The sequence below is a fragment of the Rana temporaria genome, chromosome 8 (assembly GCF_905171775.1).
Source record: "Rana temporaria chromosome 8, aRanTem1.1, whole genome shotgun sequence".
Lineage (NCBI taxonomy): Eukaryota > Metazoa > Chordata > Amphibia > Anura > Ranidae > Rana > Rana temporaria.
Window position 1 is genome coordinate 105,996,902 of NC_053496.1, and position 12,296 is coordinate 106,009,197.

Here is a 12,296-nt window from a genome sequence, read left to right on the forward strand (position 1 = left end):
ATGATGCGTTGCTATATCCTAATGAAGCTCAGTCCTCTTTGGCAGCCTCTCTTGCATGACTTTGTGTATTATTTGGGTATATGAATAAACTGGTTCAAATCTACTCTTTTTCCCATAGAAAGGGAATAGTCATGGCCAGCACCTCATGTGGCCACCATCCACCCCCTTGCAATGGGTTAAAAAAAAATATTTGGAAATTCATGTTTCCCTAGAGTCCTTTCTGGACATTAATGTCACATCACTGCTAACCCAACTTGAAGCCCAAATGTGAGACTTGGTCTGCTATCCCCCTTTCAGTAGTAGGATGGGCTAATTTAATAACAATGCTGTTTCTCTTAAAAGACGATTTCATTAAAGATCGTGGCTAGCTAAAGATGATTGTACAATCTCCTTTAGGCTATATTCACACAGATGGCCAGGGGTAGATAGATTGCTACATTCAGATGAGCAATTACATGCGATTAGACGGGTTCACACTGCTCCAACATGGAAGTTGGATGACTTCCACTCCAACTTTGCCCTACAACTTTATGTCAGACTTTCATTTTACTTCAATGAATGGTATCTGACTTTGATCCGACAATACCAGGCCATTTGAGTCTGGTATGGATCTTGAGGGGGGAACCCCATGCCAAAATGAAAAAAACTAACAAAATCGACTCCTTCCTCCGATTCTTTTCCCTTTGGATTTCTCCCTCCGCTAATGTCTTCTGGTTCCCACTGTTATGTTGGCTCCTGCTTTTTGCCATTTCTTATACAGCCATGGGATGTTGCCATCTGGTGACGTCATCCAGAAACCCCGCCCCTGGAAATGACCCCGCCCCGTGTGACGTCACCACCCAGGGTTGTCAGGAAGAGGACCTTGTCCCCATAAACATGGGGACAAGCTGCTTTGGGGTGGGGGGCGTGGCGCAGAGGGGTTTTGAGGGCATGTGGACTGGTATGGTTAAGGAGGGGGGGCTCTCGCTTGCCCCCTCTTTCCAGACCTGCATTGCTGCATGCTCAGTAAAGGTTCTGGTATGGATTTTGGGGGGACCCCACGCCTGTTTTTTTTTAGATTTTGACGAAGGGGTTCCCCTTAAAATCCATAGCAGATGGAAGGGTCTATTATGGTCTTGGGGGAGCCATGCCATTTTGTTTTTTAAGCCTTGGCGTGGGGTTACCCTTCATGAGGACAATTCGCATGTAACAAGTCTGATCAGTTAAGGTGATGGTCTGACTTGGATGCGACTTACATTCAAATCAGTGGGCTGAAATTGTGCCCAAGTCGGACCAAAGTAGTGCAGGAATCCTTTTCAAAGTCAGACCGACTTGTGTCGGACCAGTTCAGACGGCTCTCATGGGGAACCATTGATTTTTACACATCATGCGACTTGTGCTCCCAAAGTCGGAGCGTATGTTGCAGCAGTGTGAACCGGGTCTTAGCGCTGGTGCCAGCCATTGTACAAAGCACAAATCTGACAGCTGCTATTTGCACACAGTGGGGATGTCCAGAACCTGGTGCAGATGTGCCAATCAGCTTCTAACTTCAGCTTGTTCAATTAATCTTTGACAAAAAAAAAATTGCAACTGATTGGTTTCTTTACAGAGCTGCACCAGTTTTTACACACTCCAGTTTTCGTACATCAACCCCAGTGTTTGTATGAAGTCTTTAGAACCACTGGCAACAATTCTTGCCCCTGGCTGCTTAAATGGGGAGAGGAAAAGGGTGCCACACCTTATATGTGAATCTCTGCTTGGTAGTTAACAGCATTGAGCAATTTTTAAAGCATGTGCACAACTGTCTGATACATTAGTAAATATGCCGTATTGATGTTGAGAACAAAATTTCCTTGCTTTCAGAAACACAAACACCCTTTCAGTATTCCTACTGACACAACGTCTCAATTGAAAGGCTGTTTTTGAAAGCAAACTATATTTAATTGGTTGCTCAATTAAATGATTTGTTTTTCTTAATGTTTAACCTTGAACTATGCTTTATGTCTTATAATAGTCATGTTCCCGTTACCATCTGCTAGATGCCTTAAAGAAATTACACCATGCTTAAAGAGTACCTGCCAAACATACAATACTATACTATAAACAAATACACTAGGAATGATTTACTAGAGAATACATTTTCACTCATAGTAAAGTGAGACAGCATTTATTTCCAGCATTTAGTGCCGGTTCACACTACAGCGATTTGGGATCTGACTTGTCAGACCTCAAGTCGCCCCAAGTCGCTTGACATCGGTAATCCCATGTTAGTCAATGAGAGCCATCTTATTGTACACTACTGAAGTCGCTCCGACTCCGAAAAGGTTCCTGTACTACTTCAAGGCGACTTCTAGGCAACTTGTACCCATAGATTTCAACGGAAGTTGCCTCCAAAGTCGAATCTCCATCTTAAATGAAGAAACTTTACAGGAAAAGAAAAGTCGCCTATTCTGGAGGCAACTTTAAGTCGCGTTGTAAGTTGCTCCAAGTCGCGCTGAAGTTGGGTTGCCCCTGTGTGAACCGCCACTTAGTCAAGTGCAGAAGTTCTTGTTTTTAATATTATCGTATACACAATCAGGTGTAAGAAGTGTAAAAAGTAGTTTAGTAAATCATCCCCACTGTATGAGAAAATTATGTTTTAAACACAGTCACAATCAGTGTACTCAGGAGTATTAGAAAGGTAGCAATTCACTTTCTGGCAGATGCATGTATACCTTGTTCAAACTGTCAGCTCTTAGTATATATAACATACTGTATAGATCTAAAAAAAAAAAAAATGTGATCTAAAACAAATCAAAAACACATCAGTATTTTATAATCTTATATTAAGATTGTCCACATCAAGCGGTCATCAGTTAATCTGCTGTTATATAACCAAAGGGATGTGCCATCCATTAAATGTATATATTTGTTTTACTTGTAATCCAAGCGCAGTTGGAAAACTATCATATTTCAGCTCCACAGCAGTGATAGTTTGAAGTGGCCACACTTTTTTTTCACGCCATAATGTAAATACTGTATGTATATATATATATATATATATATATATATATATATATATATCATTTAAGCATATAAAACAGCTATGAATTATGTTTCTGAAAATAATCGAATACAGTAAAACCTTGGTTTGTGAACATAATTCGTTCCAGAAACATGCTTGTAATCCAAAGCACTTGTATATCAAAGCATTTTTTTTTACAGGGTATACAAGAGAAGAGAGGCACCTCTAATTGTAGCAATAAGTTGCTAAATGTTGTACCTTCATTAAATGTAACCATATTACTACACTTAGAGGCTCCTCTCTTCTTTTTTATACTCAGTTATGACATGACGCTACTCTTATATCAAGATATCGCTTGTATATCAAGGCAAAATTTATTAAAACATTTAGCTTGTCTTGAAAAACGCTCTCAAACCAAGTTACTCTCAAACCAAGGTTTTACTGTACAATTATCTATGGTACAGATACTCTCCAGATAGTCAAGCTTGATGCCCAAAAGCATGAGATGTGTAATGTCATATGTATATATTAAACAGAAGACACCATTTTAAATTCACCTTTATTTCAGTTTGTTTTTTATTATTTTTTGCATTTTTTGGTACAGCTCAAAACTCTTGCAAAATAAAATATCTTGTTCCCTCCCCTCTTTTATTAAAATAAATAAATAAAATTACTTGGAAATTGTAACATTAATTTTAATCTCTAACAACATCTCCTTTAAGACAAAATAAACATTTAAAACAAAACTTAGATGTTTTAAGAAACTTAAACCAAAGATTTAAGAAATAAAGAATGAGAAAAAAACAAAACAAAAAAAACAGCAAATGGTCTGTAAGAAAATGGAGGTATAATTGCACTTTGTTACCAAAAAACAAAAACAAAAAAACAATGAAATGTGTGACCTTGATAAATTTAGTGCAAGTACTTATCAGTTAATGCGGTCATGAGACAAGCCATCCTCCTAACTGCCCCTGGTGACAATGAAGAATTGGTTAAAAGTGCACTTTGTCCTATTAACACTATCAAATTAATTGTAACACTTTTTTCTTGAATGACTCAAGCTAATTTTTCATAATATTAACAAGTAAAAACTATTTCTCAGAAATTATTAAAAATGCTTTGTAAAATACTGTATAGCGCATTAACAGACACTTTTAAAGGCAAAGATTAAAAAAAAATAGAAAAAACAGCCAATCAGGATGAACCCTTCACTTCAAATAATAACTGACAGGTTAATACTTTAGCTTTTTTTTATTTATTGTCCTACTGAAAAGGTTTGTATTCTATGAATTTGTTTTATATCTGAATAAATGTAACTAGTTGACTTATAATGCATAATGGAACTCAATACTGAGCTTTAGCTTATTAAACAATACTGTGCAACTAAGCAACACAGTCATTTTAACACAGTTAACGTTATATTTCATAAAAGGGTACTGAGGGTGACAGGAACAGAAAGGCTTACACAGCAATAACAACCTTACAAGGCTTCTAAGCCATTCAAATTCAACAAAAACATTTTGACACTTTATGATCCCCCTTGGATTGAACATCTTTCACTTCCTGTCCCTTTTTACCACCAAGTCAGGACGTAGACAGACGGCTGACTACCACCTAGAGAAAGGGGTCCGCCCTGGCCCCAAAACATTGGTGTATCATGCCTATTTTTGCACATTTTGGTGTCATCATTGTAACATGGCCTCATTAAAATTCTGAAATCTATGAATTGAGTGCTGTTTTTTTTGTTTTTCTTTTTTAGGTTATCCCGTGGTATCACCCTTAGCTGTGCACTCCCAACAATATGTAAACAAGAAAATGCAAGCAAAGGCTGGATGGATTTGTTTCCAGTAATAAAGGTCTGACAAGAGCCCAATCTTTCCCAATTTATCCAAAGGTTGAGGTTAGGCTTAATAAGAGAAGTATGGCCAAAGCTTTTCTGGCTATGCTTCTCTTTGGGTCAAGGAGTGCACTTACTTATGATCTCGTGTGACATCACAGAGCTCTGGAAGGATCCCGATCATATTGTTCAGATCCACCCAGCTGCCTAATTGACAGCTGGCTCTGGCTCTCAGCACTCGGCTAAGAGCAGAAGCCAGCTGTGCCTGCCCAGTCACCAGACCGGAAATCCAGTGAGCGCTAGAGGGGCAGTTACCACTCTCTGCTCATAGCTGAATGAGAACTAAGTGATTAACAGTCATGTGATCACTCTGAGACCCGGTTCACACTGGGGCGACTCGTCAGACGACACAGCCGCCTGACAAGTCGCGTCCCATTCTAGTGAATAGAACCGGTCTAATAGGAGCGACGCAAGTCGCTCCGACTTAGAAAAAGGTTCTTGTACGATTTTGGGGGCGACACGGGGCGACTTGCATTGACTTCTATACAGAAGTCATTTTGCAAGTCGCCTTAGAAGTCGTCTTCAGGTCGCCAGGCCGAGTCACCCCCGAAGTCGTGCCGCCCCTGTGTGAACCGGCTCTTAGGCCCCGTACACACGACCAGTTTCCTCGGCAGAATTCAGCTTCCGACCGAGTTTCTGGCTGAATTCTGCCGAGAAACCCGGCCGTGTGTACACTTTCGGCCGAGGAAGCCGACGAGGAGCTCAGCGAGGAAATAGAGAACATGTTCTCTATTTCCTCGTTGTTCTATGGGAGCTCTCGTCCCGCCGAGCTCCTCGGCGGCTTCAGGGCTGAACTGGCCGAGGAACTCGATGTGTTTGGCACGTCGAGTTCCTCGGCCGTGTGTACGAGGCCTTAGAGCCAGCGGGGGACAGCTGCAGCATCAGAATAATGCTGCAGCATGGAGTTAATTATGCATGTTTGTTTTTTGCAAACCCATACTTCTCCTTTAATCCTTCATTGAGCTAAATCACAGCACTCTATTTTTTTATATAAAAAATGCCTACAATACACTGCAATAAGATGTGATATTACAAAGTACATCTTGCAGAGAAATGTATGTATTTTAAATTAGTTATCAAAGTAAGTTCATGTCAACTTACTTTTTCAGTGGGGAAAATATGAATGACACTGGTCTACAAATTTTGGAAAGTTATTGACCTCCAAGATAAAATATGCTAATTCCTACATATTGTGATTAGATGAGTTAGAAAACAGGTGATAGAGATGCCGGTTGGCTAAAGTTTTCAAGATATTTTACAATTAAGATTGAGGCCTCGTACACACGACCGAGGATCTCTACGGGCGAAACACATAATTTTGCTTGTCGAGTTCCTTGTTAGGCTGTCGAGGAACTCCACAAGCCAATTTTCTCCATTCCCGTCGAGGAAAAAGAGAACATGCTCTCTTTTTGGCTCGTCGAGTTCCTCGACAGTTTCCTCGTCGAAAAATGTACACACAACCGGTTTCCTTGGCAAAATAAAAAAATCAGCAAGCTTCTTGCTGTTTTTTGCCGAGAAACTTGGTCGTGTGTACGAGGCCTCATACATACAGGTGGGTATGTTTGCTTACAAGGAAAGGAGGTGTCTGATGACCATGATGCCTCATAACTTCTCTACAAAGTACGATAGAACAATGAAAATTGTACAATACGGAAGTGTTTAAATTTATCTTCACTTTGAGACTAAAGATTACTACCTATCTGTAATTTATTGTTTTTTTTGCAAGGTACATTTGCCTTGGTCAGATCTGCGCATCATACAGTTACATCTGGTGGCTTGTGAAAGTGTCATCCTCTAACCTTGGGCAGCACAGTGGTGTAGTGAGTAGCACTCTCACCTAGCAGTAAAAAGGGTTGCTGGTTCAAATCCCAACCACAACACTACCTGCCTGGAGTTTGCATGTTCTCCCTGTACCTGTGTGGGTATCCTTCAGGTACTCTGGTTTCCTCCCACACTCCAAAGACATGCTGGTAGGTTAATTGGCCCTAGTATATGAATGTGAGTTAGGGACCTTAGATTGTAAGCTCCTTGAGAGTAGGGATTGATGTGAATGTATATGTAAAAGCACTGCGTAAATTGACGGCACTATATAAGTACCATAATAATAATAAAATTTCCAAGGAATAGTTGCATGATAAGCTCCCTCAGAAGCCAAACTGCGTAAACAACGCAAATAACTTCTGCTACATTTGTGGCGAGGTTACATTTGCATCTCAAATGATATGATATCAGTGGTAAAAAAGGCATTCCACTTATATTTTGGATGCAGGACAAGAGTTGGGCTCCTCATTATTGTTGCAATACGTGTGCAACTTATCTGCGCCATTAACTAAACAAGGAGAAAAAGTCCATGCCTTCTGCAATCCCAATGGTGTGGAGGGAACCCACTAATCATAGTAGCGACTGTACATTTTGCATGGTCCTCCCAACTACAAAAGGGATCTCAAGAAGGAAAAAGTGGACTGTGGACTATCCAAACATTATTTCCACACTGCGTCCTTTACCCCATAGTGAGGACTTGCCAAGTCCAGATCCAGCAGATTCCAGATGCGCAGGATGCAGCTGATCCAAGGCCGTCAATATCAACGGACCCAAACTAACTTTTGGTATCAATAAAAAGATACATTTATAATGATTGGTGCGGCACCATTCTCATTGCTATATAACATTTTACAGAAAAGTTATGGAGCATAACCACACATCCCTCCTCGTCATTTTGAATTATTTTTATGAAATTTAGACCTGAAGTTGTATTTTGAAAACTGGAGCCAATTAATATTCAGGAATTAATATTCCTTTATTATTGACCCAGTTCTGGTAAAATGTAGCTACTTCTATTGCCAAGGCTTTTTCCCTGTAGACCAGTGTGACCTGCAATATGGTCAAAACTATAAGGCCTCGTACACACGACCGAGTTTCTCAGCAAAAAACAGCAAGAAACTTGCTGGGATTTTTTTTGGCCGAGGAAACCGGTCGTGTGTACATTTTTCAACGAGGAAACTGTTGAGGATCCCGTCGAGCCAAAAAGAGAGCATGTCTTCTTTTTCCTCAACGGGAATGGAGAAACTTGCCTTGTCGAGTTCCTCGACAGCCTAACAAGGAATTTGACGAGGAAAACGATGTGTTTCGCCCATCGAGTTCCTCGGTCGTGTGTACGAGGCTTCACATTAGAAATGAATCTGTTGAAACAGCCAGCCTCCCCTCCTACATTTGGGCTTTAAATTCAGATGGACTTCAGAAGATGCTGATAAAGCTAGACTTGTATAGATGTATACAAGAGTGAAGGCACCACAGCTGTAATGTCAACAACTTTATAAATACTGAAAGCAGAATAACAGAAGAATAAAAGCTCCTAGAACAGCAGATTTATATGTATGCACACAATAAATAAAAAGGATGCATATACAACATGTCAAAACATTCCTTCTTCATAAAACTTTCTAATTTCCTTACAAAAATATTTACATTATACTTCCTGTTACATCAGACTTGTCACTCCTACCAAAACTTGATGTAGTATTTTGAACTTACCAAAGACCTGACTTGCATGCTTAGTGCCATGTATGATGCATGAAGTCAATGTGATAAGTAAAAGAATGAATGTATTATTGTGTTTTATGGGTTCTATTAAATATATTTCCTTTTCCAAAATGGGTTGTGCTTTTTAGTCATTTTGGTACTTCAACCTGTCAAAGTTTACCAAAAACTGCTGTAAATATATAATGGTAGATAAATAAAATAAAATGCAAGGTACAGTAACTTAAAAAGCAGCAAGCAAGAGAGATATCTTGTTGCAGGGCCTTTTTTCTTCCTATAGCGATTGCTACATACACGATTGATAAGCCGGGCATAAAGGCAGGAGGCCTAGATTTGAATTTTCCATTTGCCTTCACAATTTTTTTTTTTTTATAAACAAGTAAATAACAAATGCATGTTGGATTGATTTTAAACAGTCAATCTTCTAAACCAGGGGTCTCCAACTTAATAAACAAAGAGTTTACTGTTCTCCAAACTTTAGGTGGGGAGGAATGGTGTCCCATCATTGGTGTCAGTGGGAAATATAGTGCCCCATCATTGGTGTCAGTGGGAGGAATAGTGTCCCATCATTGCTGTCAGTGGGAGGAATAGTGCCCCATCATTGGTGTCAGTGGTAGGAATGGTACCCCATCATTGGTGTCAGTGGTAGGAATAGTGCCCCATCATTGGTGTCAGTGGTAGGAATGGTACCCCATCATTGGTGTCAAGGGGAGATATAGTGTCCCGTCATTGGTATCAGTGGGAGGAATAGTGTCCCATCATTGGTGTCAGTGAGAGGTATAGTGCTCCATCATTGGTGTCAGTGGGAGGAATGGTACCCCATCATTGGTGTCAATGGAAGATATAGTGTCCCATCATTGGTATCAGTGGGAGGAATAGTACCCCATCATTGGTGTCAGTGGGAGGAATAGTGCTCCATCATTGGTATCAGTAATACTGCTACATCACTGGTGTCAGTGGGAGTAATAGTGGCCCATTGTTGGTGTCAGTGGGAGTAATAGTGTTCCATCATTGGTGTCAGTGAGAGAAATAGTGCCCCATTGTCGGTGTCAGTGGCAGGAACCATGCCCCACTGTTGCTGATGGTGGGGGAAATAATGACCCAAGGGCCAGATTAAAGCAAGCAAAGGGCCGCATTTTCGAGAGCACTGTTCTAAACCAAAAATACAATAATTTAAAATAGATACATCAAACCATCTCAACTAACAGCTATCAACAGCTGTCACATACATATGCAATCTTGTAAGCCTGTTGGTTTAACACAGAAACCACTATACTGTCACATATATAAACAATTACTATTAGACATGCAGAAAAAGCAAAAGCCTGAGTTTTTTATGTATTTTTACAATGCATTGGGTGATAATGCTTGTGTTTGTAGAGTATAGAACTAATGAGTAATGGATCTAGATCACCAGTTAATACTGCAAATGAGTGTAGGAGAAAGTGGTTACCGAGAGCGGCTCCAAATATCACCTCTCCAACATAAATCTAAAGAGAAATTTATAGGCTGTCCCTACTTCTCCGGGTTTCTTAAGGACAGACCATTAGTGAAATGCACTGAGTGTAACACCTATGTGATGAATGCTATAACTATGTTGTAACAGTATGATCTTGAGAAACGTATATATAAAAAAAGACAAGGTTCAGATTTGCACCTTAACGCTTAGTTATTCATGGAAACAGAACTGCGCTGTGCTACCTCTGTCTTTATTCAGAGCTGTAAAGGTCTTAAGGGACGTCTTGGTATCAGGAAGACACAGAGGGCATTATGGTGCCCTTGAGGAGCAAAACACAGTGAAAACTATCTTGATGGTAAATTTATAGCATCTACAGAAGTGTGAACCTGAATGAAGCAATGTATATACAGGCCTCTCTCTTAATCTGGGGCCTGCTCATTGCCAGAAATGACCTCAGCAAGGCTTGCTGGGAAATTACATAAAGGGACATTTATCATGGGAGTTATCAAAATAGCTTCTAAGCTTCTCCCTAAAGAAAATGTGCATTATATGCAATGGTGGTGATGGTGGTGATGGGGGGTTATAAAAAGGAATGACCTATCTGTATTCTTACCTACCAGTAGTCCTATTCAGGGTTTAAACGGTTCTTATCACTGTAATGTAGGTTCTAAAAACTTTATTTTACATTCAGAATATACAACGAACTTCAAGTGTCTCTAAACCCATATCATAAAAATTATCAAGAAATGTAGTATTCCACGCTGTTCATACTCACTAAGTCACTATGAGATTAATTTTCCTGGTTAATCCAGCTTTTTTCTATCTACTTTCTGTTCATGTTCCCAATTCCGGGATTTTTCAGTTGTGTTGGCAGCTCTGCACATGCTCGGTTTTTATGGAGTTTCTATGCTGAACATTTCCTCCCTATCACATCTGAGCAGCCCATGTGACTATAGAGTCACACATGTGGGTGTATACACAGTGGTAAAAGTCAGCCCACTCCCTTCCTCCTCCATGCCCACTAACCAGAAAAACACAAAGGCGGTGAAATATTACAAGTAGATTAATAAAGGAATCACCTCCCTGTTATTCTAAGACGGGCTGCAGGGGCATGACGCAGCCTGTGACTGGCAGAAATAGAATGGACAATGTAAAGTAAACAGTGTATCTTTAGTATCACTTAAAAAAAAAATCTTTATGCTATAAGCCAATGATCTTCTCTCCCCTTTTCTGTATTTTCCTACAGAAAAGCAGAGAACCCCAAGTCGTATACCGTAATATTTTTTTTTCTTCTATATCTCACTCTAGATTATAAATCCAATCTCACTGGATATTAAATTACACTCCATCTTTACTGTACAATTACTAAATAAAGACATTCTTTTTTAACCCATGATTGGTAAAAAAAAATCTGAGACAGCTGTTCGCTTAGTCACATGTACGAGAGAACATTTTTGTCTATTTTCCTCTATTTAGCCAAATGCAGTAAAACAGATCAGATTTTGTCATTTTAGAATGAGAATTTTCAAAAGCAGAATAATTAGGTATCTGAACTACTTTGCTATACTACCCTTGGAAAAAGATAACTATATGTGAGAAATGGTAAGATCTAAAGGTACCACAATCCCTTAATCAGCTAACCAGGCAACTGAAAGGACAGAACCATCAAGCCCCGTACACACGATCAGAATTTCCGATGGAAAATCCGACCGTGTGTATGCCCCATCTGAGTTTTTCCATCGGATATTCCGAAGAATTCCATTGGAGTTTAGATAGAGAACATGTTCTCTTTTACTCCAATGGAATTCTGTCTGAATTCCGATGTGAATTTGGCCGGGGCAAAAGCCTGATCGTGTGTACGGGGCATAAAGGTACTTTCAAGGTACCACCCCCCTATTATGATCAAATATAACTGTCAATCTTTAAAATTATCATGAATTAATATTTATCACAAACCTGATATAAAAACTGATTAAAAGGATCAATGCACATACAATACATGCTTGACATTCTGGTCATACAGCAATTACAAAGTCCTGCTTACGACCTACTTCTCATAGATAGCCAATGTTATATTCATTACTGTACTTTAAAAATTAGTAAGCTGAAGCTTGCAGAGGAGTAAAGATAGTTCTCAACCTACCTGGATATTTAAAGGAAACGCCAAAGTTTATTGCGCATTAGGTTGAATGGTTGCACACAATGATGTAAGTGGAATTTGTATTATTTTGACATTTAGTATGATATACTAAATAATCTATGTTGACTAATACGATTTCTGATACAATATTATAGATTTAACTATTTCCTGCTATTGCCCTGATAAAGCAGATTAAAAACTTGGGAAATGTGTTGAGAACTATCTCCACTCTTCCGGTACCCATTTGTAACATTGGATATGTTTAAGATCTTGTAGAGTT